Source organism: Ascaphus truei, chromosome 2, assembly GCF_040206685.1.
Source record: "Ascaphus truei isolate aAscTru1 chromosome 2, aAscTru1.hap1, whole genome shotgun sequence".
In the NCBI taxonomy this organism is placed as follows: domain Eukaryota; kingdom Metazoa; phylum Chordata; class Amphibia; order Anura; family Ascaphidae; genus Ascaphus; species Ascaphus truei.
Window position 1 is genome coordinate 429,864,683 of NC_134484.1, and position 27,342 is coordinate 429,892,024.

Genomic DNA, 27,342 nt, shown 5'->3' on the forward strand with positions numbered 1-27,342 from the left:
GATTATGTTTCTGCTATTGAGATTTTTATTAAATTATTAAATAGGTGACAATTGTACACACGCACAAAGTTATGCAGGAAGTTAGCTGCCAGATCAGACATCCCATTGAGAACAGACGCAATCGTTACAGAGATTCATTTTTGGATTACTGAAAACTATCAAGCTGGGGCACAGGGAAGAGAATGTAACTACTGTGGGAAATAACACCAGAGGCTATATAGAGCACAACTTAGTTGATTTTAGAAAGTATCAGTGTGTAATTAATATATTTAATGCAAGGTGAACAGATAGTGTATTTAAAAATGTAGGGCTTCATTTCAAATCACCTTTCTGATAATGCTATGATTTCATTAAGACTGACATATAGGACTTCCAATCCCTGCCTGGCTGTGATAGTGACATACAGAACGTACTGTAGCTTCCTGTGAAGCATGGGAATTTACTGGAGAGCAATAAACCCTGACAAACACACTTTGAAAGAGAGTGTTGCCAGATGTAGAACTCTTGGTTGCCAAATGGGCAAACTTGGTCACGTGTCTAAAACAGATCCTGGAAAGTGACAGAGGCCCTGTTGAAGGTGAAATGCTTTTACAAAGCACATTTTCTGTTATGTTATTCTCTGCATAGTAACATCTTTCTCTTGTATTCTTACCTGTTGAAAGCTTATAAGAATTTTAAGTGATCTAAAAATAATAATAATAATAATAATAATGCATGGCACTTCTGCAACAGGAAATAATATTGCTGCCAATGATGTAGTGGGTCCGATACATTCTAAGGGTTAACAGGACATCAAAGTGCTCTGAAAGATATTCTGTCTGACAGTGGCACCTATTCAATATACTGTGAAATTATGTTCTCCTCGTAAGGGAAGTGTGAAGCCCATTCATTTAGGAGACTGCATATTTAATAGTGCATATTCTGCGTGGGCTAACTACTGCAATTTGTGTCAACATGTACCGAACTAGTTCGTAAACATGATACATCCCACAAGATTTTGCAAAGCCTCACCTAAATCCAGCATGTTTTCAGTCTCTTCTACTTTATGAATTAAATTCTGTTTAACCTGTTAACAGAACATTTGCTCGCAGAAACCCTTAACATCTATTTAACCACTTTATTGTCCAAGTGGCCAAAAGCAGAAAAAAGCAGCAAAAAAGTTTACGTAAAAGAGCACTAAAGCTGGGCAATATACCAATATGATAGTATTGTGGTAATAAATAAAAAAAACACTATAAGTTAATACTTAAAATGTATTACAGACATACACCGCATTAACATACATAATGGGTCCAGAGAATGTATGTTACGTGAAAATGTACTTGAAGTGAAGCACTACCCTTTTCCCACTTACCAATGCTTCGGTACAGGTAGGGAGCCAGTATTGCTGTTCAGGAAGTGCTGACAGGTGCATGCGCGAGTTGCCGTTTGCCTATTGGGCGAGGGGAATCAGCGCGTCACTACTACGGCTGTCTGTAGGGCAGAATAAGTGTCACTACTCGCGAAGCGAGCGTACAGACACGGGGGTATGGTGCTATTGAAAATATGTCCTTACTCGCGAGTGTACTTAAAGTGAGTGTCCTTAAACCGGAGTATGCCTGTATTACGGTATACCCTTTGCGCTCGACACATTCCCTAACCCCATCCAATCTCTGGATGTTCGAAGATAAGGGGAAGGAAGGGTATTTTATGCATTTTAAAAACTAAATACCTTACAAATAAAAATGTTTTAACATGTATTATGAAAGAGTACTTCAAAAAGTAATGAAACCAGATATGCAAATAATTCTGTGCCCAGGACATACTTGAAAACGAGAGGTAACTCTCAATGTACTGTATTGCTTCCTGGTAAAATATTTTATAAATAAATAATTATCAAAATAAATGTCTTAGTTATTTTTTCCTCACTTGTATTTAGTGTCTTAAGCGCCGTTCTAAATCACTTAAGTTCACTTAATATCATACCAGTATTTTTTTTTTTTAAACATTTTTTTATTGCCCATCCACAGAGCGTACATTTCCAAAGATAGCTCCAGCATAATAGCAGGCCACAAAAATGCCTTATATTCAGTGTGACAAACATTATGACAACGCTAGCACGTAGGCTACAGTATTTTGTAGGTTAGCAGAACAGACAGAACAGAAGGCTGCACATCAGCAGCCTGAAACAATACACAGTGAGACTGCCCATATACTATTTCAGCTTTGCTTTTAGAAGTTGGACATCTGTGTTAAAAGTATTGTATTGTATGTCTTTATTTATATAGCGCCATTAATGTACATAGCGCTTCACAGTAGTAATACATGTGGTAATCAAATAAATAACAGATAATATAGATAACATGTCATGGGAATAAGTGCTTCAGACTTAAAAGTAACATTAAGGAAGAGGAGTCCCTGCCCCGAGGAGCTTACAGTCTAAAAAGCCTCTTGAATCATCTGATGCTGCAGATTCACTGATGTTTCCATCGTGTTAATATAAGGTTGGTCGGGCAAAAAACAAAGCAGAACAAATAAACATTGTGTGTGCAGACAACAGCACTGAACACAAATCCTTAAGGCATTCAAGGTTGGAGCAATAGTTCAAGTATACCACGAAGAGTACTACCACAAGTAAAAGTAAAATATTACAACTGCAGTTCAAGCAATATCCGGCCGTGTGTGTTTTTTTTTAATCAGTTCTGTACTGAGAAAATACTTGTAGCAATTATATATAAAAAAAAATCTATATATCTATAGATATATCTATATATCTATAGATATATATCTATATCTATAGATATAGATATATATCTATAGATATATAGATATATATATATAGATAATCAAAAAATAAATAGATGATACCGTTCTGTGGCTAACGAAATGCTTTTATTTGTGTGAGCTTTCGAGATACAAATAAAAGCATTTCGTTAGCCACAGAACGGTATCATCTATTTATTTTTTGATTATTGAAGCTCGGCTAACATGGTACTGATACCTCTTCATATATCTATATATATCTATATATATCTAGATATATACAGGCATACCCCGGTTTAAGTACACTCACTTTTTTTTTTGTAACAATTTCTTTTTATTGGTCATGTTCACATATTAATATACATACATTGTTGTCATGGGCCCATGACCTTTACCATTGTTTAGATACATCCTGACCAACAAAGTACACTCACTTTAAGTACACTCGCGAGTAAGTACATCTTGCTCAATAGGCAAAGGGCAGCTCACGCATGCGCCAGTCAGCATGTCCTGAACAGCAATACCGGCTCCCTACCTGTACCGAAGGTGTGTCCAAGATGGAGACTATAGAGCTTGGTACAAATGCCTTATTTACATCAGTTATGCACGTATATGACGATTGCAGTACAGTACATGCATCGATAAGTGGAAAAAAGGTAGTGCTTCACTTTAAGTACATTTTCGCTTTACATACATGCTCCGGTTCCATTGCGTACGTTAATGTGGGGTATGCCTGTATAGATATATATAGATATATATATATAGATATACAGGCATACCCCACATTAACGTACGCAATGGGACCGGAGCATGTATGTAAAGCGAAAATGTACTTAAAGTGAAGCACTACCTTTATTCCACTTTTGATGCATGTACTGTACTGCAATCATCATATACATGCACAACTGATGTAAATAACGCATGTGTAACAGGCTCTATAGTCTCCCTCCTTGCGCACAGCTTCGGTACAGGTAGGGAGCCGGTATTGCTGTTCAGGACGTGCTGACAGGCGCATGCGCGAGCTGGCGTTTGCCTATTGAGCGAGATGTACTTACTCGCGAGTGTACTTAAAGTGAGTGTCCTTAAACCGAGGTATTCCTGTATGTATATATATATATATATATATATATATATATATATATATATATATATATATATATATATATATATATATATATATATATATATATATATATATATATATATATATATATATATATATATATATATACACACACACACATATACAGTTAGGTCCAGAAATAATTGGACACTGACACCATTTTCATAATTTTGGCTCTGTACGCCACCACAATGGATTTGAAATGAAACAACCGAGATGCAATAGAAGTGCAGACTTTCAGCTTTAATTCAAGGGGTTGAACAAAAATATCGTATGAAACATTTAGGAATTGCAACCATTTTCATACACAGTCCCCTTATTTCAGGGGCACAAATGTAATTGGACAAATTAACCCAATCATAAATAAATTTTTCATTTTTAATATTTTGTCGAGAATTCTTTGTAGGCATTGACTGCTTGAAGTCTGGAACGCATGGACATCACCAAACGTTGAGTTTCCTCCTTTGTGATGCTTTGCCAGACCTTTACTGCAGCTGTCTTCAGTTGTTGTTTGTTCGTGGGTCTTTCTGCCTTAAGTTTTGTCTTCAGCACGTGAAATGCATGCTCGATCGGGTTGAGATCAGGTGATTGACTCGGCCATTGCTGAATATTCCACTTCTTTGCCTTAAAAAATCTCCTGGGTTGCTTTCGCAGTATGTTTTGGGTCATGGTCCATCTATAAAGTGAAGCGCCGTCCAAACAACTTCGCTGAATTTGGCTGAATCTGAGCAGACAATATATTGTATTGTATTGTATGTCTTTATTTATATAGCGCCATTAGTGTACATAGCGCTTCACAGTAGTAATACATGTGGTAGTCAAATAAATAACAGATAATATAAATAACAGATCATGGGAATAAGTGCTTTAGACATAAAAGTAACATTTCGGAAGAGGAGTCCCTGCCCCGAGGAGCTTACAGTCTAATTGGTAGGTAGGGAGAACGTACAGAGACAGTAGGAGGGAGTTCTGGTAAGTGCGTCTGCAGGGGGCCAAACTTTATGTATCATGTGTTCAGAATATCCACAGTGCTATTCATATGCTTCATTAAGCAAGTGTGTCTTAAGGTGGGTCTTAAAGGTGGATAGAGAGAGTGCTAGTCGGGTACTGAGGGGAAGGGCATTCCAGAGGTGTGGGGCAGTCAGTGAAAAAGGTTTAAGGCGGGAGAGGGCTTTAGATACAAAGGGGGTAGAAAGAAGACATCCTTGAGAAGAACGCAAGAGTCTGGATGGTGCATACCGAGAAATTAGGGATGAGATGTAAGGAGGGGCAGAAGAATGTAAAGCTTTAAAAGTGAGGAGAAGAATGGAGTGTGAGATGCGGGATTTGATCGGAAGCCAGGAGAGGGAGTTCAGGAGGGGAGATGCTGAGACAGAGCTAGGAAAGAGTAGAGTGATTCTGGCAGCAGCATTTAGGATAGATTGTAGGGGAGACAGGTGAGAGGCAGGAAGGCCGGACAGCAGGAGGTTACAGTAATCAAGACGGGAGAGAATGAGGGCCTGAGTCAGAGTTTTAGCAGTCGAACAACAGAGGAAAGGTCGTATCTTAGTTATATTGCGGAGGAAAAAGCGACAAGTTTTAGAAATGTTTTGAATGTGAGGGGCAAATGTGAGAGAGGAGTCGAGTGTGACCCCAAGGCAGCGTGCTTGGGCTACTGGGTGAATGATCGTAGTTCCAACAGTAATGTGGAAGGAGGTAGTAGGGCCAGGTTTGGGAGGAAGTATGAGGAGCTCTGTTTTAGCCATGTTGAGTTTAAGGCGTCGGAGGGCCATCCAGGATGATATAGCAGAGAGACATTCAGAAACTTTGGTTTGTACAGCAGGTGTAAGGTCAGGTGTTGAAAAGTATATTTGTGTGTCGTCGGCATAGAGGTGATAATTAAACCCAAAAGATGTTATTAGGTCACCTAGAGAGAGTGTGTACAGAGAAAAGAGAAGAGGTCCCAGGACAGAGCCCTGGGGTACCCCCACAGAGAGATCAATAGAGGAGGAGGAGGTGTTAGCAGAAGAGACACTAAAAGTACGATGGGAGAGGTAGGATGAGATCCAGGATAGAGCTTTGTTCCGAATACCTAGAGTATGGAGAATGTGGAGGAGAAGAGGGTGGTTCACGGTGTCAAATGCTGCAGAGAGGTCGAGTGTAATGACCTCTGTCTTTGGCAGCATGGAGGTCGTCAGTTATTTTAGTGAGGGCTGTTTTGGTGGAGTGAGCAGTGCGGAAGCCAGATTGTAGAGGGTCTAGGAGAGAATAGGTGTTGAGAAAATGGAGCAAGCAAGAGAATACAAGATGTTCAAGGAGTTTAGAGGCAAAAGGCAGGAGGGAGACAGGTCGATAGTTAGAAAGACAGGTAGGGTCAAGCTTGCTGTTTTTGAGTAATGGTATGACTGTTGCATGTTTGAAGAAGGATGGAAAGGTTCCAGAGCAGAGGGAGGAGTTAAAAATGTGTGTAAGCGTAGGGATTATAGTAGGAGCTAGAGGTTTTAGGAGATGGGAGGGAATGGGGTCAAGAGGGCAAGTGGTAGAGCGATCAACAGCGACACCTCCTCCTCTGAGACAGTGGAAAAAGAGTCAAGGAAGGCAGGAGAAGAGTTAGGAAGAGGTGTAGGATGGGGGGAAGAAACAGAGGGGATGTTCTGCCGTATGGATTCCACCTTTTCCTTAAAATTGTCAGCAAAGTCCTGAGCGGAGATGGAGGAAGGAGAAGCAGCTGAGGGTGGTTTGAGTAGAGTATCAAAGACAGGGAACAGTCGGCGTGGGTTAGACTTGTGCATGTTGATTAGTGCAGAAAAGTAGGCTTGTTTAGCTTGCGAGAGGGCAGAGTTGAAACAGGATAGCATAAATTTGTAGTGAAGGAAGTCTGCGAGAGTGTGAGACTTCCTCCAGAGGCGTTCAGAGGAACGAGTGGAGGAACGCAGCATGCGCGTGTGGGAATTTAGCCAGGGTCTAGGGTTAGAAGGGCGAGGGCGGCAGAGAGAAAGCGGGGCATGTAGATCAAGAGACGAGGACAAGACAGAGTTGTACTTTCTGACCAGGTTGTCAGGGTCTGTAGCAGAGCTGAGAGAGGAGAGGGAGGAGTGTAAAGCGAGATAGAGAGAATGAGATGAGATGATGGTCAGAGAGAGGAAAAGGTGAAATGGAGAAATCAGAGAGAGAGAAGTTTTTAGTGAAAACCAGGTCTAAGTAGTGGCCATCCTTGTGGGTGCTGGCTGCAGTCCACTGTTGAAGGCCAAAAGAAGAGGTAAGAGAAAGAAAGCTGGAAGCCCAAGAGAGAGAGGGGTCATCAATGTGGCAATTGAAGTCCCCAAGGAGAAGAACAGGGGAGTCTGAGGAGAGGAAGAAAGAGAGCCAGGATTCAAAGTGAGAGAGAAAGGCAGAAGGGGGATGAGTAGAGGTAGGTGGGCGATAGATGACCGCCACATGAACAGGGAGAGGAGAGAAGATCTGTACAGTGTGAGCCTCAAAAGGAGGGAAAAGCAAGAGAGGGGGGAATAGGAAGGGTTCGGTAATGGCAGACAGAGGAGAGCAGGAGCCCCACGCCTCCACCCCTGCCATCAGGGCGCGGAGTGTGGGAGAAGGAAAGGCCACCATAGGAGAGGGCAGCTTCCAGAGCAGAGTCAGACTGAGTGAGCCAGGTCTCAGTTATAGCAAAGAGAAGCAGGGAGTGAGAGAGAAAGAAGTCATGTACAGAGAGGAACTTGTTAGAAAGAGAGCGTGCGTTCCAAAGGGCACAGGAGAAAGGGAGAGAGGAGGGAGGGTGGCAGGGGATGGGTATGAGGTTGGAGGGGTTGACACCAGAAGGAGTAGAAGTTGCATGTGGGAGGCGAGGACGAGAGCAAGTTGAAATAAGACAGGGACCAGGATTGGGAGAGATATCCCCAGAAGCAAGGAGGAGAAGCATGGATAGAAAGAGGATGTGTGAGGAGGATTTGTAGGGGTGTTTTTTAGTGCAGGGGATATAGCTGTGTGGTGTCAGAGGACGCAGGTAAGAAAGGAGTTCATGTGAACTGAGAAGTGGTGACGAAAGGAGAGATGGAGATATATGAATAGAGTTTGAGACATACTGAGGCTGGTAAAAAGAAGTGCATAATTTGAAAAGAAGTGAAGTCACAGCAAATATAAATGGTAAAGGCAGCATCACAGCAGTAATGATGCAGTCTGGTATTGATGATCTCCTCCTTTCCAGCGTAGTTCAAATGCAGGAATCAGGGCCAGATGGGGTGTCCACTTCTTCCTCACTTCTTTTGAACTTCCTTTTAAACTTCAGTTGTTCAGTAGTCATGCCACTTATAATGGGCCACTTGGATATGGGCTGCAAGCAGACTAGCTGTTCTGACTGGGTTTATATAGGCCTAAAAAAAGTCACCTGACAATGTTGTTCTGTCTGCTTAATTAGCACATCTGAGGCACATTCAAACAAATGGTTTTCTACACAGGGTGTTCCCTGCCTAGGTGGCAACACTTAATTTGCTTAGAGGTAGACAGAAAACAGCATTTAGAGATGGATTTTACCTAGCATTGGATCACTTACATATACTATATAATACACACAGCAGAGGATTTACAGATGGATTTTACCTAGCATTGGATCACTTGCATATACTATATAATACACTTCAGAATTCATCCGGCTGCTTCTGTCTTCTGTCACATCATCAATAAACACTAGTGACACAGTGCCTTTGTAAGCCATGCATGCCCATGCCCTCACACTGCCTCCACTGTGTTTTACAGATGATGTGGTAAGCTTCGAATCATGAGCCGTTCCAAGCCTTCTCCATACTTTTTTCTTCCCATCATTCTGGTACAGGTTGATCTTAGTTTCATCTGTCCAAAGAATGCTGTTCCAAAACTGGGCTTCCTTTTTTAGATATTGTTTGGCAAAGTCTAATCTGGCCTTTCTATTCTTGAGGTTTATGAATGGTTTGCACCTTGTGGTGAACCCTCTGTATTTGCTCTCGTGAAGTCTTCTCTTTATGGTAAACTTGGATAATGATAAGCCTACCTTCTGGAGAGTGTTCTTCACTTGGCTAGATGTTGTAAAGTGGGTTTCTTTAAAATTGAAAGGATCCTACAATAATCCCCCAATGTTGTCTTCCGTGGATGTCCAAGCCTTTTTGTGTTGCAGAGCTCACCAGTGCGTTCTTTTTTTTCTCAGAATGTACCAAACTGTTGATTTGGCCACACCTAATGATCCTACTATCTCTCTGATGGATTTTCTTTTTTTTGCAGCCTAAGGATGCCCTGTTTCACTTGCATTGAGAGCTCCTTTGAGCGCATGTAGCGGGTTCACAGCAACAGCTTCCAAATGCGAATGTCACACCTGGAATCAACTCCAGACCTTTTACCTGCTTAATTGATGCTGAAATAACGAAGGAATAGCCCACACCTGTCCATGAAACAGCTTTTGAGCCAATTGTCCAATTACTTTTGGTCCCTTGAAAAAGAGGAGGCTACTTATTAAAGAGATGTAATTCCTAAACCCTTCCTCCAATTTGGATGTGAATACCCTCAAATTAAAGCTGATAGACTGCACTTTAAGCCCATATTCATTATTTAACTGTAACTTGAATTTATTTTGGTACACAGCCGAAATAACAAAACTTGTATCAGTGTCCAATTATTTCCGGACCTAACTGTATATATATCAGAAAATAGCCGTGTTAGTCCAGTTGCAATAGTGCAGAATAAATGAGTTCTTCAGTATTAGGTGATACCTTTTTTATTGGACTAACAATTTGTGTCATAGGACACACACACACATACATACATATATATATATATATACATATACACATTAACAGGCACTTTTTTTTTCCTATAGCAGCCATTACAAACTCACACTTCCTTCTGAAACAGCATCACTTTCATGAGCCCTGCCCTCTCTCTGGTATTGAACCAAATTGTATCTAGTACCTGCCTGGTCACATGATCTTCCTCACAGAACTTTGGCTGCGAGTGCAGCAGAAGAGGACCCAAGATGCATTTAGTGACCCCTGATCGGCAACTTAGCTAAACACTTGTCAGTGTGTAGGTTTGTATTGATGCACATGTTTTAATACAACGACAGCTTGAACTGCAGCTTTAAGCACACAAACATCAATTCCACTATTCCAACACTGTGCACCTTGCAACTAATATAAAAAGTAATACTGTATGCATTCAAATGGAAGACTTCTAATCAGCTGTAATGCATTTATTTTAACTGGAACCAATAAAACATGGGACATCCAGGACAGGAATCAGGTTTCACAAAACGACTTGATCACCAAGACATTCATTTTTTTTAATCACCCCAATAAAAAAACAAAAAAATCTTATTAGTCATAAATATTACCACACAAGCCCCATCCAAGTTACATTGATATATTTAAAAAAAAATGTTTTAACTATTTCTTCAAATAACTATATAAAAAACCAAGTGCATCATTTTTAAATGCATGTGTCTCTTGTAGCAAATCAGTTAAAATGAAGTAGTGGAGACATGTAACTGGGCAGAGGTTTGTAAAGCAATTTAAAAAAGTATGCAAAGTGGGACACAATCCTATATGCACACAGCCAAAGCCTCTCTGACCTTCAACACATACTTCAGTCTGACTTTTTGAGACTCGAAAACTGGATTTCCCAAAACAAACTGTTTTTAAACACTGACAAGACTGTAACAATGGTATTTGGGACCAAGACTAAATTTTTAATGCTTCCAGCGACTTAGCTCCAGATTAGAACCAACACTAACACCACCCTAACTCCTGTTACTAGTTTTAAATACCTGGGCATGTGGTTGGACTCCCACTTAGCATTCGGGATGCACATTGATACCCTGACAACCAAGACCTATGCAAAACTAGGGGTACTTTACAGGAACAAATCCTCCCTAAGTCTCCTGGTCAGAAAGCGTATCGCACAGCAGATGCTAATGCCAATTATTGACTATGGAGACATAGTATATGGCTAGGCACCTCAAACCCACCTTAGTAAACTTGAGACCCTCTACAATTCAATTTGTCATTTTGTTCTCCAATGCAACTACAACACACATCACTGCGAAATGCTCAAAGAACTAGATTGGTCATCACTAGAATCTAGGCGCAAAGTTCACCTTTCCTGTCTTGCCTTTAAATTCTTCATGGGCAAGCTACCCGAACAAGCTCCTCACCCCTACCACATGCAGCACTTATTATCTGAGATCTGACTCCAAAAGACTGTTCATGGTCCCAAGGCTCAACAAAGTATCCGGCCGTTCCTCCTTCTCCTACCGTGCACCCCAAAACTGGAACAACCTACCAGAGACTCTCACATCCACCACCAGTTTAAGTTCTTTCAAATCTAAGGCTGTCTCACATTTTAACCTGGTCTGTAACTGTTTAATTCGCCCATAATATATATTTTCTTTAACTGTGCATGCAATGTCTTGTGTATAATGTATACCCTGTTCATTTATGTAACTGTATTTGTAACCATGTATTATTTGTCTTACTCTGTGCCCAGGACATACTTGAAAACGAGAGGTAACTCTCAATGTATTACTTCCTGGTAAAATATTTTATAAATAAATAATAACCAACATGTTTTAAACACTTTGCTATAGATTCCTTCAGCAAAAAGTAGTTAAATTCTAAAAATATTTACTATTTTATGCAAGAAATACAGCAAACAAAACTGAGCGTTGGTCAATAGTTAAAATGGTGATTCAAGAACGCAGAGTGCAAGAAACACAACATACAGTACGTACTCCACACTGGGAAACAGAGCAGCAGAAAGTGTCACAAATAATGATACTTGGATAGAACATTAAAAGCACAGTTTCATACAATCTATTGTATGCAGGGCATGAAACTCAATCTTTCTACACGCCACAAGGAATTTTATACCCTAACAGAATTTATTACCATTTGGCACCTATAAAAATGACAAAAAATACCACTGAGTGGGCAAAAAAATTAAACTTGCTAAAATCTATAACAAATTGGGAAGCTCCTAAACTTGTTACCCAAGAGTTGATTCCTGCGTCCCAAAAAGTCTGAATGCCAAAGACTAGAACAGACTGAAGATTATCCCAACAGATTCAGATTTGTGGTCAAATGGTTAAAGAACTTGGTGACTGGCACTAATATTTTTTTAATATACAGGCACATGGAAACTTAGCAGATATACATACATAGATATTTGTGGTTTTCTAACACCGCTAGATATAAATAGTATGATATTCTTACCAAGTGGAACCATACAGCACATACAATATCTGCAATGCTTCTTCCCTTACACAGCAAAAGTGAGGCTCAAAATAAAAGCAAAACTATGCATGAGTTAGATAAAAAAAAAAACACCTTGGTTTATAAGACCAGAGTATATACTTTATACCTTTCTACTAGATAATAACACTAGTAGTGTTGTAAGCCTGCACTTTTTTATTGTTAAAGAAGCAAACTCCTCAGTTTGCCGAGTTTAACACTATTGTTGAGACTCATCTTTAGTGATGCCAACCTTTACTAAATCCTATAGTTATACTTTGGTGATCTAATGTGAACAATTCTCCACGCTGGAAGTTGAAACTGGGCAGATTCTTTCATATACAGGCATACCCCGCTTTAAGTACACTCACTTTAAGTACACTCGCGAGTAAGTACATATCGCCCAATAGGCAAACGGCATCTCACGCATGCGCCTGTCATCACGTTCTGAACAGCAATACCGGCTCCCTACCTGTACCAAAGCTGTGCGCAAGCGGGGAGACTATAGAGCCTGTTACAAATGCGTTATTTACATCAGTTATGCACGTATGTTACGATTGCAGTACAGTACATGCATCGATAAGTGGGAAAATGTAGTGCTTCACTTTAAGTACATTTTCGCTTTACATACATGCTCCGGTCCCATTGCGTACGTTAATGCGGGGTATGCCTGTACAGCACACACACAGAGGATGCTACGGTAACCCCCGATACCAGTTTACGATAATAAACAGGTGAAACAACAATAAAAAAAAATTGTTTTGTAAAACAAGAGGAAGGCAAAGTTGAACTGACGACAGCTTATAATAGCAGTGTATATCCCATCTCATTCGATTTTTGTTAAGGGCTGCAGGTGGAATATCTGTGTTCACACTGCATTCGTAATGAGCAGATTTAAAAAAAAAAAAAAAAAAAAAAACAACTTGCATAACCAGAAAAGATCACAAGCTCCAATCAGTTAAAAGTTCCCTTGGTTTATAGCACAACCTGAACGGTTACTTGAATGTCCACAGGTGCCTTAATATCTTTTGCGGTTCTGATTGAATTTGTGTGCGGTTTGCATTCAGTGGACCACGGGGACGTTAAAAAAAAAAAAAAAAAAAAAAAAAAACACTCACCAGAGCTTGTATCGAGTTACCAACCTAAAAGTATATTTCGGTATTATTGGAGAAATACATATTTTACTGAAGCTCGGTACACATGATTCCTGTTTGTTTTACATGTGGATAACTACAACTTGGTTATGAGTTGAATTGCCCAATTATATGGACGCTGCATGACGGGTGAGAATCAGATTGCAGAAATAGAAATAGTCTGCGTAGTTTGTTACACAAAGGGCTGAGTTGCGCAAACTTATTTCCATCCCCATGGAGATTTCACATTAACAGTATGACTGAGTAATAAATACAGATCAAAAGCCAAAGGACAACCTTATTACTAGGACTTACTAGAAAGGTTATCAACATTCAGTTGCATTATGGATCCAGAAAATGTTTTACTGCTCATTACTGTAAACAGGACATTTGTTTCTTTTTAATTTGCCTTCCTCTAGTCTAGGCAAATATAAACTACACACCTGAGCATGCTCCACAACAGATTTTCAAGCTTACCTAAACATACACTAAGAAACCGGAGGTTTCAAAGATCTGTGCACCATCATTTCATCTATTAAGAACTCTAATATTTATCCACTATGTATCACAATCTACAAAGAAGCTGCTAAAAACATACTTAATGTACCCCTTACTGGGGCTGTAGGCCTCCCAGCAGGAGTATGATTAGTGTTTCTGTAAAACACAGACTCCTTTCTTTCAATTAAGTTATGCACTTACCACCATTTCGTACAGGGTCGCCAATACTCTATTATAATATTATTGGCCTGTGTAAATGGCTAGCCGCACGCAAATTAACAAAAAAAAAAACACAACTACAGAACTAAGTATCGCACTCATTACAAAAGATGTAATCTAACAATTTTCCCCAAACATGCACTACAATATATGATGATTAGGTTACACAAATACAAAAAAAAAAAAAAAAAAGGGACATAACTCTGATCCTTAAAAAAGAAAACAAACTATACAGATCTAGCTAACACCACTTCCTTTTGATAAACCACACACACACACACACAATACCGTTGTTACGCAAAATCAGAGAGCAGCACTCAAGTAAGTCAGTAAACAAGTTTTTGTATGAGGAAAATGACACAACAAACCGACGTTCCATTAGCCCAACGAGACCTTTCTCAAGGTGGTGCCTACATATAAAATCAGGAACCTACACAATTAGCTTAATGTAAAAATATCTAAACTCAGTGGGTGCTGCAACAACCCCACTTGCAATCTATACTGGATCAGTTTGCCCCAGTTGTACAGAATAATAACCCCCAGATCTATAGGTCGAGTGAAGACAAGGGGTCAAGCGGGATACAGCCCAGGCCTGGCAGACGCCTACACGTGACTACTGCTGTTGGGCCGGGAGGAGCAGAGCTTCGGGGTAGCGACAATTTATTTATTTTTTTTATTTATAAAATGTTTTACCAGGAAGTAATACATTGAGAGTTACCTCTCGTTTTCAAGTACAGGCAGTCCTCGGTTATCCGACACAATGTGTTACTCAAAATGGTGTTGGATAGCGAAACGTTGTAAAGCGAAACACGTTTTCCCATAGGAACACAGTTTAAATGAAAGGTTCCGTTCCTGAAGGCATTTTTAACACTAAAATACACCAAATATTTTACGCAGGCAATAACATATGCAGCACACACATAAATTATATAGTGTATATACTGTATTATATATATAATATAACATAATAAATAATATATTATATTATATATATATATATATACGCTCTTACGATGCTTTGCAACGTTGTTTATGTGTATGTGTGTATATACACACATACACATAAACAACGTTGCAAAGCGTCGTAAGAGCGTTGGATAAGCCGTTTTGGCGTTGTATAAGTGAACATAGGTATGCATTGCATAGCGTTGGATAAGCCATTCGTTGTAAAACGAAGCGTTGTAAAACGAGGACTGCCTGTATGTCCTGAACATAGAGTTAAAATGACAAATAGTACATGGTTACAAATACAGTTACATAAGTGAACAGGGTATACATTATATACAAGAATAGCACTGGATAATCCTGGACACGATACATAAAGCTTGGCCCCCTGCAGACGCACTTACTAGAATTCCCTCCTACTGTCTCTGTACGTTCTCCCTACCCACCAATTAGATTGTAAGCTCCTCGGAGCAGGGACTCCTCTTCCTTAATATTACTTTTATGTCTGAAGCACTTATTCCCATGACCTGATTTATATTATTTGTTATTTATATGATATGTATTACTACTGTGAAGCGCTATGTACATTTATGGCGCTATATAAAGACATACAATACATACACAGTTACAGATAATATATATTATGGGCATATGTAACAGTTACAGACCAGATTAAAATGTGAGACAGGTTTGGTTTTTAAAGAACTTAAACTGGTGGTGGCTGTGAGAGTCTCCAGTAGGTTGTTCCAGTTTTGGGGTGCACGGTAAAAGAAGGTGCCGAGCCCCGGGGAGAGGAGACAGGGGCCCCCGGGGAGAGGAGGCAGGGGCCCCCGGGGAGAGGAGGCAGGGGCCCCTGGGGTGAGGAGGCAGGGGCCCCTGGGGTGAAGCCCCGGTGTGAGGAGGCGGACCCCCGGTGTGAGGCCCCAGTGTGAGGAGGCGGGGCCCAGGTGTGAGTTGTGGAGGGCCCCAGTGTGAGGGGGCAGGGCCCCGGTGTGAGGGGGCAGGGCCCCGGTGTGAGGGGGCAGGGCCCCGGTGTGAGGGGGCAGGGCCCCGGTGTGAGGGGGCAGGGCCCCGGTGTGAGGGGGCAGGGCCCCGGTGTGAGGGGGCAGGGCCCCGGTGTGAGGGGGCAGGGCCCCGGTGTGAGGGGGCAGGGCCCCGGTGTGAGGAGGCAGGGCCCCGGTGTGAGGAGGCAGGGCCCCGGTGTGAGGAGGCAGGGCCCCGGTGTGGGAGGCAGGGCCCCGGTGTGGGAGGCAGGGCCCCGGTGTGAGGGGGCAGGGCCCCGGTGTGAGGGGGCAGGGCCCCGGTGTGAGGAGGCAGGGCCCCGGTGTGGGAGGCAGAGCCCCGGTGTGAGGAGGCGCGCCATGGTCTCAGGCCCCGATGTGAGGGGGAGAGGTGTCTGTGCTGGGGAAGGTTACAGGGACAGGACCTGGCGGCGCTGCTGTAACCCCCGGGGTGAGGTCCGGGCCCCCGGCAGTGAGCAGGGTGAGGGGAGCCGCGGGCCTTACCTGTCACACGCGTCAGTGTCCCGGCGGGTGAGGGGGAGAGATCCTCAGCTGTCACCGCCGCCGCTCACTGCGCTGCCATTACCTGGGATGCCGGGATGCACCATCCGCTCCACGCGCGGAGGGGTGCGGAAAACCTCCACGAGACGCAACGCAGCTGAGACCTGGCTGTCACCGCGAAACCACCGCACAGATCCGTGTGTCAGACTACTGCGGGGGGGAAACGGGCCCAGCATAGGAAAGGAAGCGGTCAAACAGATGATGTGGTGTTAACCCTCCCCCACAGTCCCTCAGATGGGCTAATCCACGGTACGGAAGCCACCGAGGGTCAGACTTCCTCATATCTGCTAATGGATGTCTGCTGACAGGCAGGAGGAGGGAGGGAGTCAGAGGGCTTCCCCATTCTTTCTAAAGATAAATAACAACACTGAATAAATGTATAGGCTTATATTACCGATTCAATAAATGACTGGTGACACCAGCATTATTATCCCTCATGCTATTCATGCAATGTATATATCTGTGCTGCCTAATGCTGAGTCCCCGCTGGCGCTGAGCGCGCTCATGCTTGGAGAGCGCTCCAAGCATGAGCGCCAGGTGTCCTGCATGTACGTGGGGGGGGGATGGGGCATTGCAGGTAGTTGAGCGCGCTGGAAAGTATATATTTTTTGTTTACCTAAGCGGCGAGCATGTGTGCACACAGCGTGAGCGGGGACTTACAGTACATATATCTATATATGTAAGTAACCGCCGTAAGCGCTGCCCGCTCAGCGCTAGCGGGGATGCAGCCTTAGCCAGTGAAAGTGTTTATCATCCTACACTACATCAAAACTGCAATTAATAATGACTGTTTAAGAAGCAGGTACCTATAGAATACAAGATCGTTCTAAGCCACCGCCAGAAAGCGGAATGTAGTGTAACCTGGTCCCCCCCTCCCCCGTCTCCGCACCCCGGCTCCCCTTTAGTCCCCGTTCACCCTTGCAGCAGCGCGGGTGCCTCTGGCAGGCGGAAGGAGCCAGCGAGGTTGGGTGAGAGTGGCGACCGAGTCGCCGGGACTTTGCAGGGCGCCGCCATTTTGGAAAAGATCGTGCATGCACAGAGCAAGTCTATGTTGTGGTGGCCATCTTGGTGCACCTTGCGCATGCGTAGAGAGGTACACAGTGGCGGCCATTACACCCAATAGCTCTGTTGGAAAACTACAATTCCCAGCAACCCCAGGAGCTGGGGCTGTACAACACAAGACACGCTCTAACAACCCAGTTGTGCATGGCTCTGCCACACTGTGGGCCCGCCCTTAGGGGAGAGGCGGGTAGACTGTTCCCACTACTCTGATAGGGGGTAGTGGAAGAGCTAGGCCTGCTTCCAGGGCTCTGACTGGGAATGTATGGCCAGGTCCATCCTGCAGGAGAACTCCTGTCTTTCCTGTGTTCCTATACTGCTGTGTATGCTGCTCCAGTGTATGCTGTTTGTGTAATAAAGTGTTCCTGATTTATAAAGAAGCGGTTGTGAGACTGGAATCTCTCATCCCTAAGTGGGACTTTCTATTCCAGGGATTCCACCCCATATCCTGGGGCCTGCAATAGATAGAGGCGCTGTCACCATGAGTTCGTACTGGATATGTCCCCAGAAGCCTGTCCTGACCTTCCGCATAATATCGAGCGGGAGACTCAGGAGTCCTGTAAGCCAGCAGGTGCACTACACTATTATGCCTTGTACATATACATATAGAATCCCGTACAGGTGGAGGCGCTACCGAGCATCGATCTGGCGAATATACCCCGTCACCCCTGTTGAGACTATGCCTCGTGAATACCGCTGCGATGTCAGAGCATCCAGCCAAGCTGCCTTTCAACTTTAGAGGCTCAACCCTGCTGGCTGAATGGAAAGACCGACTAACGGCCAGATTGGAAGAAAGCCAGGCCGTATTCTCCACAGGTGAGATGGACGTGGGCTGCAGCCGAAGCATCCAACACACTATCCGGCTCGGTGACGCCACCCCTTTCCATGAACATTCTCGTCGCATCGCCCCTCGGGATGTGGACGATGTAAGGGACGTCTTACAAGAGATGGAGACAGTGGGGATTGTGACCGAATCCCAGAGTCCCTACGCCTCGCCCATCGTGCAGGTGAGATTGTCACGGTTGTGCTCGCCACAAACCAGGGTCGGACCGCGTTGCTGAGGTGGGGTTGTATAAGCACCGACCTTAGACCGCGCAGGCTGATTCGGATTGCGCAGTTTGTAGTCGTACATAGCAGGGTCGGGACTGGAGAGAGCAGCGTAGTCAATGGACGAGCGAGGTTCAGGATAGGAGACATCAGGGTAAACGTTATCCAAGCAGAGTTTCGGTAACAGGAAGTCAACTAGGTCCCGCTTCAGCGTAATAGCTGCAGGGCGGGAGCCGGTTTTGCGCGTGCGGCGACCATGGCCCATTGTACCGGTCTCAGGAAGGGATAGGCAGACCGGAGTGGGCACACCGAATGGCAGCACTGGTAAACCAGTGCTTCAGCGCAAGAGTCCAGAACAAGCCTTTGCAAGGAGAGAGAGCTACAGACCTCAGGACTCGTAGACCGGCCTCTGCTAAGGGAAGGACAGCAGGCCTCAGGAAACAGGGAGCTGAAGTAACACTGGAGAGTCCTCTGCTTCAGCACAGGAACCAGGACACGGCCTCTGCAATGGAGAGAGAGAGCAGCAGGCCCCAGGAACCAGTAGACAGGTCTCTGCTATGGAAGGACAGCAGGCCTCAGGAAACAGGAAGCTGAAGTAACACTGGAGAGTCCTCTTCAGCACAGGAACCAGGACATGAACTAGGAACATGGAACATGGGACAAGAACATGGAAACTTAACAAGAGATAACAAGCCTAGGGCTTGTGGCAAAACACATGTGACATCCAGAAAGGATTATGCTCGGTAGAGAAACATTGTGGGAAAGCTGTAGTTAAAGGTCAGCGAACCTATAGCAAAAGGGGCGTGTGATAGCATTGCTCTAATGACTGAGCCCAGGCTGGGGCTGCAGTAATAGCTTGCACAGCTGCAGAATATATCATGGGGAGTGTTCCAGGACTGCACAGGTCTGTAAGGCAAGGTAAGCAGTAAACCGAGGTGTGGATTCCTTACAGAGATAGAAGAATGAGTCGGTTAGATTGTGTGTCGACTACCAGACACTGAACAATCGTACGGTACCCGACCAGTACACTCTTCCCTGCATCGAAGTGATTCTCAACGCACTATTTATTTATAAAATATTTTACCAGGAAGTAATACATTGAGAGTTACCTCTTGTTTTCAAGTATGTCCTGGGCACAGAGTTAAGACAAATAATACATGGTTACAAATACAGTTACATAAATGAACAGGGTATACATTATATACAAGACATTGCATGCACAGTTAAAGAAAATATATATTATGGGCGAATTAAACAGTTACAGACCAGATTAAAATGTAAGACAGCCTTAGATTTGAAAGAACTTAAACTGGTGGTGGATGTGAGAGTCTCTGGTAGGTTGTTCCAGTTTTGGGGTGCACAGTAAGAGAAGGAGGAACGGCTGGATACTAACTGGGAGCCAGTGGTTCAGTGTCCTGGACTTGCTGTCCGGGTACTACCAGGTACCGATGAGTGCGGAAGACCAGGAGAAGACTGCCTTCGTCTGTACCCTGGGCTTCTATCAATTTACGCGCATGCCTCAAGGCATATGTGGAGCTCCAGCAACATTCCAGCGCCTAATGGAGAAAACCATCAGTGACATGAATCCTCAAGAATGTTCGGTCTACCTGGACGATATCATCGTCTTTGGTAAGACCTTGGAGGAACATGAAGAACGGCTGCTAAAAGTGCTGGGCCGTCTGGGTCAAGAAGGCCTGAAACTGTCCCTTGACAAGTGCCGGTTTTGCCACCCCTCCGTGACCTACCTGGGGCATATCTTGTCCGCCAATGGGATCTCTACTGATTCGGCCAAAGTGGAAGCCGTGGTGAATTGGCCGCAACCAGGGAATGTCATGGAGCTATGTTCTTTCCTCGGTTCTGTGGCAACTACCGCTGCTTTGTAGAGGATTATTCAAGTAGGGCCAAGCCCCTCAACAATCTCCTCAAAATAAACCCTGAGGACACAGGGCGGAAAGCTACCTCTGCTCAACAACCATTCAATGATAAATGGACGACTGACTGTGAACGGGCCTTCCTGGGCCTGAAGAAAAGCTTAACGGAGGCCACCGTTCTCGCTTATGCCGATGTGGAACAGCCCTATATTCTCCATGTAGACGCAAGTCTCAATGGTCCAGGTGTAGTCCTGCAGCAAAAGTATCAAGGTGGACCCCGACCAGTGGCCTACGTCAGCCGCATCCTGACTCCTAGCGAGCAGAATTATCCGGTACACAAGCTGGAGTTTCTCGCTCTCAAGTGGGCAATCGTGGATAAACTCCATGATTACCTTTATGGCGTCACTTTCGAAGTGAAGACGGATAACAATTCGCTAACATACATAGTGACATTTGGCAAGTTGGATGCTACCGGCCACCGATGCCAGGCGGCTCTATCGAACTATAAGTTCACCCTAAAATATAAACCAGGGCCTCTGAATATCGGAGCGGATGCCCTATCCCGAAGACCTGGACTGAGCACCACTCCAGATGATGACCTCTGGGAGAAGATCCCTGAACCAAGGATGCGAGCTATGTGCAACACTGAGTGATGGTGCAGATCAAGGCACTAAACACTGAGTGTGATCACTAACTATAAAGTGATAGAAAACCCAATATCAAACGTGAAACGTGATTTAAGTGAATAAATAAATAATGCCAAATGGCGTGATAAATTAAATGTTGTAACTCCCTGCTCCATCCCTCTGGCAGGGACTGTCTTCACGGGTCCCCAGAAGATAGATACGTTTTTTCACAACCCAGGGGGAGCATATGGAGAAAAAAACAACAGAGAACAGCAATCTAAGTGCAGATGGAAAACTTAATGTGGGTTAATTTCACAGGATGTCTTCAAATACGTGCGAAGCATCCAGGACGCCTAGCAGCCAATCGCGTGGCCGTATCCCCCTGCTTGCAGATAGATACATTTCGCGCGCTGTGACCATGCCAGCAGTCAGAGCTGGGACAAGGAAGGGGTAGGTTGTGTGTGCAGGTGTCAGTGGCATCTCCACTACGCCAGATACCCCCTGTTAGGCCCAGATTCCCCTGTGCAGCTTGTGGTTGCTGCAGGGACAGGCCCATAGATAGGGACACTGCCCCAGAACCAAAGCATAGAGACAAAGCCAGGATGCGGCTGCATCCTGGATCAGGGTGATCTGGGACCAGATCATCCATCAGTGCTTCAGAGACTATTAAAGGTGGTACCATCCACGAGGGACCCACCCACCATAGAGGCAGAGGCGTTGCGGTTCATCAACGGATCCATGGATCCCATCTGCATCACCGGCATCGTCTGCACGCCCGGGTGTGGGATCACCCGGCAGGTACCCAACGCAACACGTGCACCAACAAACACTTTAGTGTGCAGCGCTGTACCACACATTGGGTGGGGTATTATTTTGTGGACACCAGGGTGGTTGGGTGCCCAAAGGCCCCTCAGGTACTTTTGGGGAATTGTGACTCCAAGGGGGGGATGGCTTGAGAGCGAAGGCTGTGCATGGCCTGGTTGGTGGGACTGCATATATTCCTTATGTTGCCTGTAATAAAACTGTTATCTTTTTACTAAGAGTGTGTTTTATTGCATGCGGGTCCTGTAACGGTGTTATTCTACATCTAGAATCCCATACAGGTGGAGCCGCTACCGAGCATCGATCTAGGTACACCCCAGGTTCCCAGCAGCGGAGGCTCAGGTCTCCTTTGAGCCACAGGTATTGCACCGCACCACACACACCGTGGCCACACATCTCCCAGGGTATGGGGGAAAGTGCGCTACATAGCATTTGCTAAGTCCACCAGCGATTTGCTGTCTTTCTTACCCTTCTGCCATGCGCGAACTTGGCTGCTCCCCCGTTCTGCGCATGCGCAACCTCGGCCGCTCCTTCTGCACATGCGCGACTTCAGCCGTCCCCCTTCTGCGCATAACGCAGACATGGTGGCCCCCTTCTTGGTACCGCCATATTGGCGGATCACCGAGAAGCGGGGCCCTACAGTACATCCAAACTGCTGGGTGAAAAGCCCCTATAACTAGGATGTTCAGTCACACTAAGGAATAGCTGATACCTTTTAACCTTTTGGTTCCAGTATATATCCCAAGTACCTTTGCACTCTATTTATCCACGTTAAACAGAAGTGCTTTTAAGATGCATCTCTCAATAAGCCTAAAAAAATCCATTATTTAAAAAAAAAAAAAAAATAACCAGTGAGTGTTTCTCATTTAAAAGAAGGTTTACTTGTCGGGTCGGTTATGGCCTATATTGGGAGACATATCCGACACGCACACAACTTGCCAGAAACAAAATATTTCAGAGGGAAATGAGAAAGTAGAACACTGAAGAACTGTACAACACACATTGACAAAAAGGAAATTAAAAAAATGGTATGTACGTTGCATGTAAAAAAATACGGGGCTTGTTCACTAAGCAGCGCTAAGCCGTAAGGCACCTTTAAATGAAGGTAGAGGTGACAACATTCAAGGAACAAACTAACTGAGATTTGTAGAGCTGAAGATATGTTATAGCTTAGCCTTGCTTAGTAAATATTGTCCTTGTGTTTAACCAAATGACCTACTTAAACACTTTGTGCAAACATTAGAAGCAGAGTTACACGGGGGAATGCTTTCACTTTATTGCACCTCCAATATGTGAGTGGGCTTAGTTTGATTGCATCGCTAAAACACTCAGGATACAGTTGAAAAAATAGGCAAGATTATATATCGGTCTCCCAGCTTCACAATTGGGGCACAATAAATAAATAACACCAAATTTTAAAACACTTTTAATAAGATTTTTTTTTCTTTGATACATTTAGTGCTACATGATTACCAGTTTTGTAACCAGGTGATGTTAGTATATAACAACCCTCGGGTTTTCTTTTTCACCCACAATAATTAGCATCAGACCCACTGTAACTGTATGCAATCATTAACTAAACCAACATTCAGAGCGAATGCTTTATTGATGTTACAGCAGCTATGGGTTCACTACAATATGATGTACAGATGCAGGATAATAATCTGTGGCCCTAGGTCAGGCATAAACATTTGTTTGCCCACTCAGAAGAACATTGGCTTGTATTCATCAAGCCGCAATCGCACCCGAATACAGGGTTAACAATGTATTTGTATGGAAAAGTGTGATAACTCACAACTACGGCTATTTATTTATTTATAAAATGTTTTACCAAGAAGTAATACATTGAGTTGCCTCTCGTTTTCAAGTATCTCCTGGGCATAGAGTTAAGATGACAAATAATACATGGTTACAAATACATAGTTACATAAGTGAACAGGGTATACATTATATACAAGACATTGCATACACAGTTAGAGATAATATATGTTATAGGCTTATGTAACGGTTGCAGACCAGATTAAAATGTGAGACAGCTTTAGTTTTGAAAGAACTTAGACTGATGGTGAATGTGAGAGTCTCCAGTAGGTTGTTCCAGTTTTAAGGTGCACGATAGCAGAAGAAGGAGCGGCCGGATACTTTGCTGAACCTTGGGACCATGAACAGTCTTTTGGAGTCTGATGTCAGATGATAAGTTTTGCATGTGGTAGGGGTGAGGAGCTTGCTCAGATAGGCGGGTAGCTTGCCCAGAAAGTATTTGAAGGAAAGGCAGGAAAAATTAACTTTGCCCTAGACTCAAGTGATGACCAATCTAGATCTTTGAGCATTTCGCAGTGATGTGTGTTGTAGTTACATTGGAGAACAAAACGGCATGTTGAATTGTAGAGGGTATCAAGTTTGCTAAGTTGGGTTTGGGGTGCCGAGCCATATACTACAGTATGTCCCCATAGTCTATAATTGGCATTAGCATCTGCTGTGCGATACAGTTTCTGACCAGCGGACTTAGGGAAGATTTGTTACTATAAAGTACACTTAGTTTGGCATAGGTTTTGGATGTCAGGGTATCAATGTGCATAAATGGGTGTCAAACAATATGCCCAAATATTTAAAACTAGTAACAGGGGCTAGGATTGTATTAGTGTTGGTTCTGATATGGAGCTCAGTCATTAGAAGCTTTAAAAATGTAGCCTTGGTCCTAGATACCATTGTTACAGTCTTGTCAGTGTTTGTTTAAAAACAGTTTGTTTTGGGAAATCCGATTTTCAAGTCTCAAAAAGTCAGATTGAAGTATGTGTTCAAGGTCGGAGAGGCTATACATACATGTGTATTGAAGCCCCCTTACAAGCTGTAGGAAGATCATTGATGAACACTGAGAAGAGTAGGGGCCCCAAAACAGAGCCTTGAGCGACACCGCAGGTGATATCCAAGGGGTTGGAGTTAGAGCCTGAGATAGACACATGTTGAGATCTATTTGATAGGTACTGTAGGAATAAAACCAGTTTAAAGCATGCATTCCTATTCCAGAGCACTGGAGTTTAAGCAAGATAATATGATCAACAGTATCAAAAGCCTTTGTTAAATCTAGGAATATTGCACCAGCAAGTTGTCCCAGTTCGATTCCATACTGGATCGCATTGCAAACTTTTAGCAGGGTAGTTACCTTGGAATGTTTGGGGCAAAAGCCAGATTGGAATTGGCTAGGGAAATTTGTCTTGGTATGGTAATCGCTTCATTGGGAGTGAAAACATTTTCCCATGACTTTGGATAATATTGGATAATATTGGGAGAAGCTATTGCTAGCCTTAAAGCAACAGATCGCAATGGGGTATAAGGATTAATAGTACCTGCGTTTCATGAAAGATGCTAAATAAAAAAGTCTGCAGGGCTTATATATCACCAAATCCCATGGAAAATTGTTGTTACGGGTAGTCCATCTAATGAGTAATTATTCATTGTTTCATAACAAAGAGGCTGAATAGATGCTCAGGGATAGTGAAAAGAAAACCAACAGCCCAAATGGTCTCTTAGTACGACTGATGTAGCCTTTGCCACACCCACATCTCAAGAGGCAGATGACATGGCTACTATTACAATTAATAATGGTTTTTATTTTATAGGTGTTCTTCCTGTCATTGCCAACTATTGTCTTGATGTAACAAAACAAAAAAAAATTGTCTTGATGTGTTTAACAAAAGGGCAAATGCTAAAATGTCCACACATGAAATCCGTGTGGGATAGTGAAACTAGCCCCAGATCTCTTATCAGACTTGAACATACTGGGAGATAAATAGAGTATGATGCCAGAGTTCTGTTTTTTTTAAACATGAATTTGGGGTCTTGAGTGACTCAAGGTTTAAAGGGGCAATCGAAGCAACTTAAAAAAAAATATTAAATTTTTTTTCCTTTTAATATATGCAGCATTTGATTACCTTTATTGAAAACTAATTACCTAAGCTGCCGATCACCTGGTTCACCTGTGATCGATCAGCAAAATCCTGCATTTCTGTGGTGTGGATCCATCTGTTTACGGTTTCTTCGGTCCAGTATTCTTGCTGGGCTGCCAGTGTTCTGATGAATACCATTCTCCAGAGGTGTAATGCATTAGATACATTTGATATGGAGAGAACCAATACCTACCATAGGATTGGTCTCCCTGTTGGTTTCCTTATCTTTCTCTTAAAGTATTTTTAACATGTAACAATGCGTATTGATTTAAGGATTAAATATGCATATACTTGTTATAGGCTGATATTAGTATAGGTCTCAATAATTTTGTATCATTGATTAAATATCTATAAGTGGACGAAATGGAAACAAAGTTCCATTGATCAGTGCTTACGGATATTGAATACAAAGTAACAGTCTATAATATATAAACTTGCTTGCAGAAAGGACTATAAAGGCATCAGTGAGTATGATATCTGTTGAAGAAGAATCTTTCTCAAATTGCAGGGAGTGTATACCTAATGTCCTATGGTTGATAATGCAGTAAGTATCTGTTAAACAACATCATTTCCTGGTTCTCTTCCTAAAAGGATCACCACCCTAGAGCTTCTAATGCAATGTATAACAGTCTTCCTCCCACTGTCTGACAATTATAATGTGGGAAGAAAGTAGATGTACTCACAGTATAGTGCCGTCCGTTCCAGGGGCGTGCCTCACGCTGAGAGCATAATGCAGGGGATCCAATCGGGTAGAAAAAACGGAGCACAGCAGCAAAAGATGAAAGGTCTACAATACCGTAACTAGGTTAAAAACAGTTTAATGAATGAAGTGACAACAAATATGGTATATAAACAAGGCATGAGAGAGGGTAGAAGAACTGTAATGCGTTTCACGCATTTTTTCAGTGCTTCGTCTCTAGTCTGTTTTTTTTGTCTCAGTCTGTGTAGTGTCGTGTCGTGTCACTCATGTGTCCGTCTGAGTGTACGTCCCATCCTAACTACCCCCGTCCTTCCTACCTCCCCCCCCACTGGCATCCATTCTCCACGCGGGCCTTAAGCGCCCAGTGCCCTCCCCAGCCAGGACCCAGGCGGCTCCTGTCCAGACCTCCCACGAGCCCCACCCCAGCAGCAGGCCAGGCCCTACTGGGGCGGCATCTCCTCGGGCCCCAATCCATCCCGCTGTCCGCTCCCCTTTCCCCCCTACCGGCATCCCACTGTCCCCACCCCCCATACCGGCATCCACCTTCCCCTCCTGAGTCCCCCCTACCAGCATCCACCTCTCACTTCTCCCCCACCCCCTACTGGCATCCACCTTCCCTTCCCCCCCCTACCGCAGCAGACCAGCATCATGCTCTGCACCCGCCGACTCATGGCCACACCCCCCATCCCGCAACCACCAACCTGAGGCCATCCACAAGGTAAGCCTGATTTTTATTTGTATTGGGGGTGTATTTTTGATATGTATTGGGGGGGGGTGTATTTTTATATGTATTGAGGAGGTGGGTGTAAGTTTAATAATCTAA

The 27,342-nt window shown here is 43.6% G+C and overlaps 1 protein-coding gene across 4 annotated transcripts in view; it reads right to left on the minus strand.

Annotated features, from left to right (window-relative positions):
* Positions 1-16,675, minus strand: part of CUL2 (cullin 2) — a 103,329-nt gene extending 86,654 nt beyond the window's left edge. For 2 of the 4 annotated variants that reach the window (XM_075587747.1, XM_075587748.1), the window contains exon 1: positions 16,394-16,675. The gene's annotated coding sequence lies outside the window, so the exon portion shown is untranslated. The remainder of the gene's footprint in view (positions 1-16,393) is intronic. The other 2 variants (XM_075587749.1, XM_075587750.1) reach the window with 2 other exon arrangements.
* Positions 16,676-27,342: the final 10,667 nt, after the last annotated feature.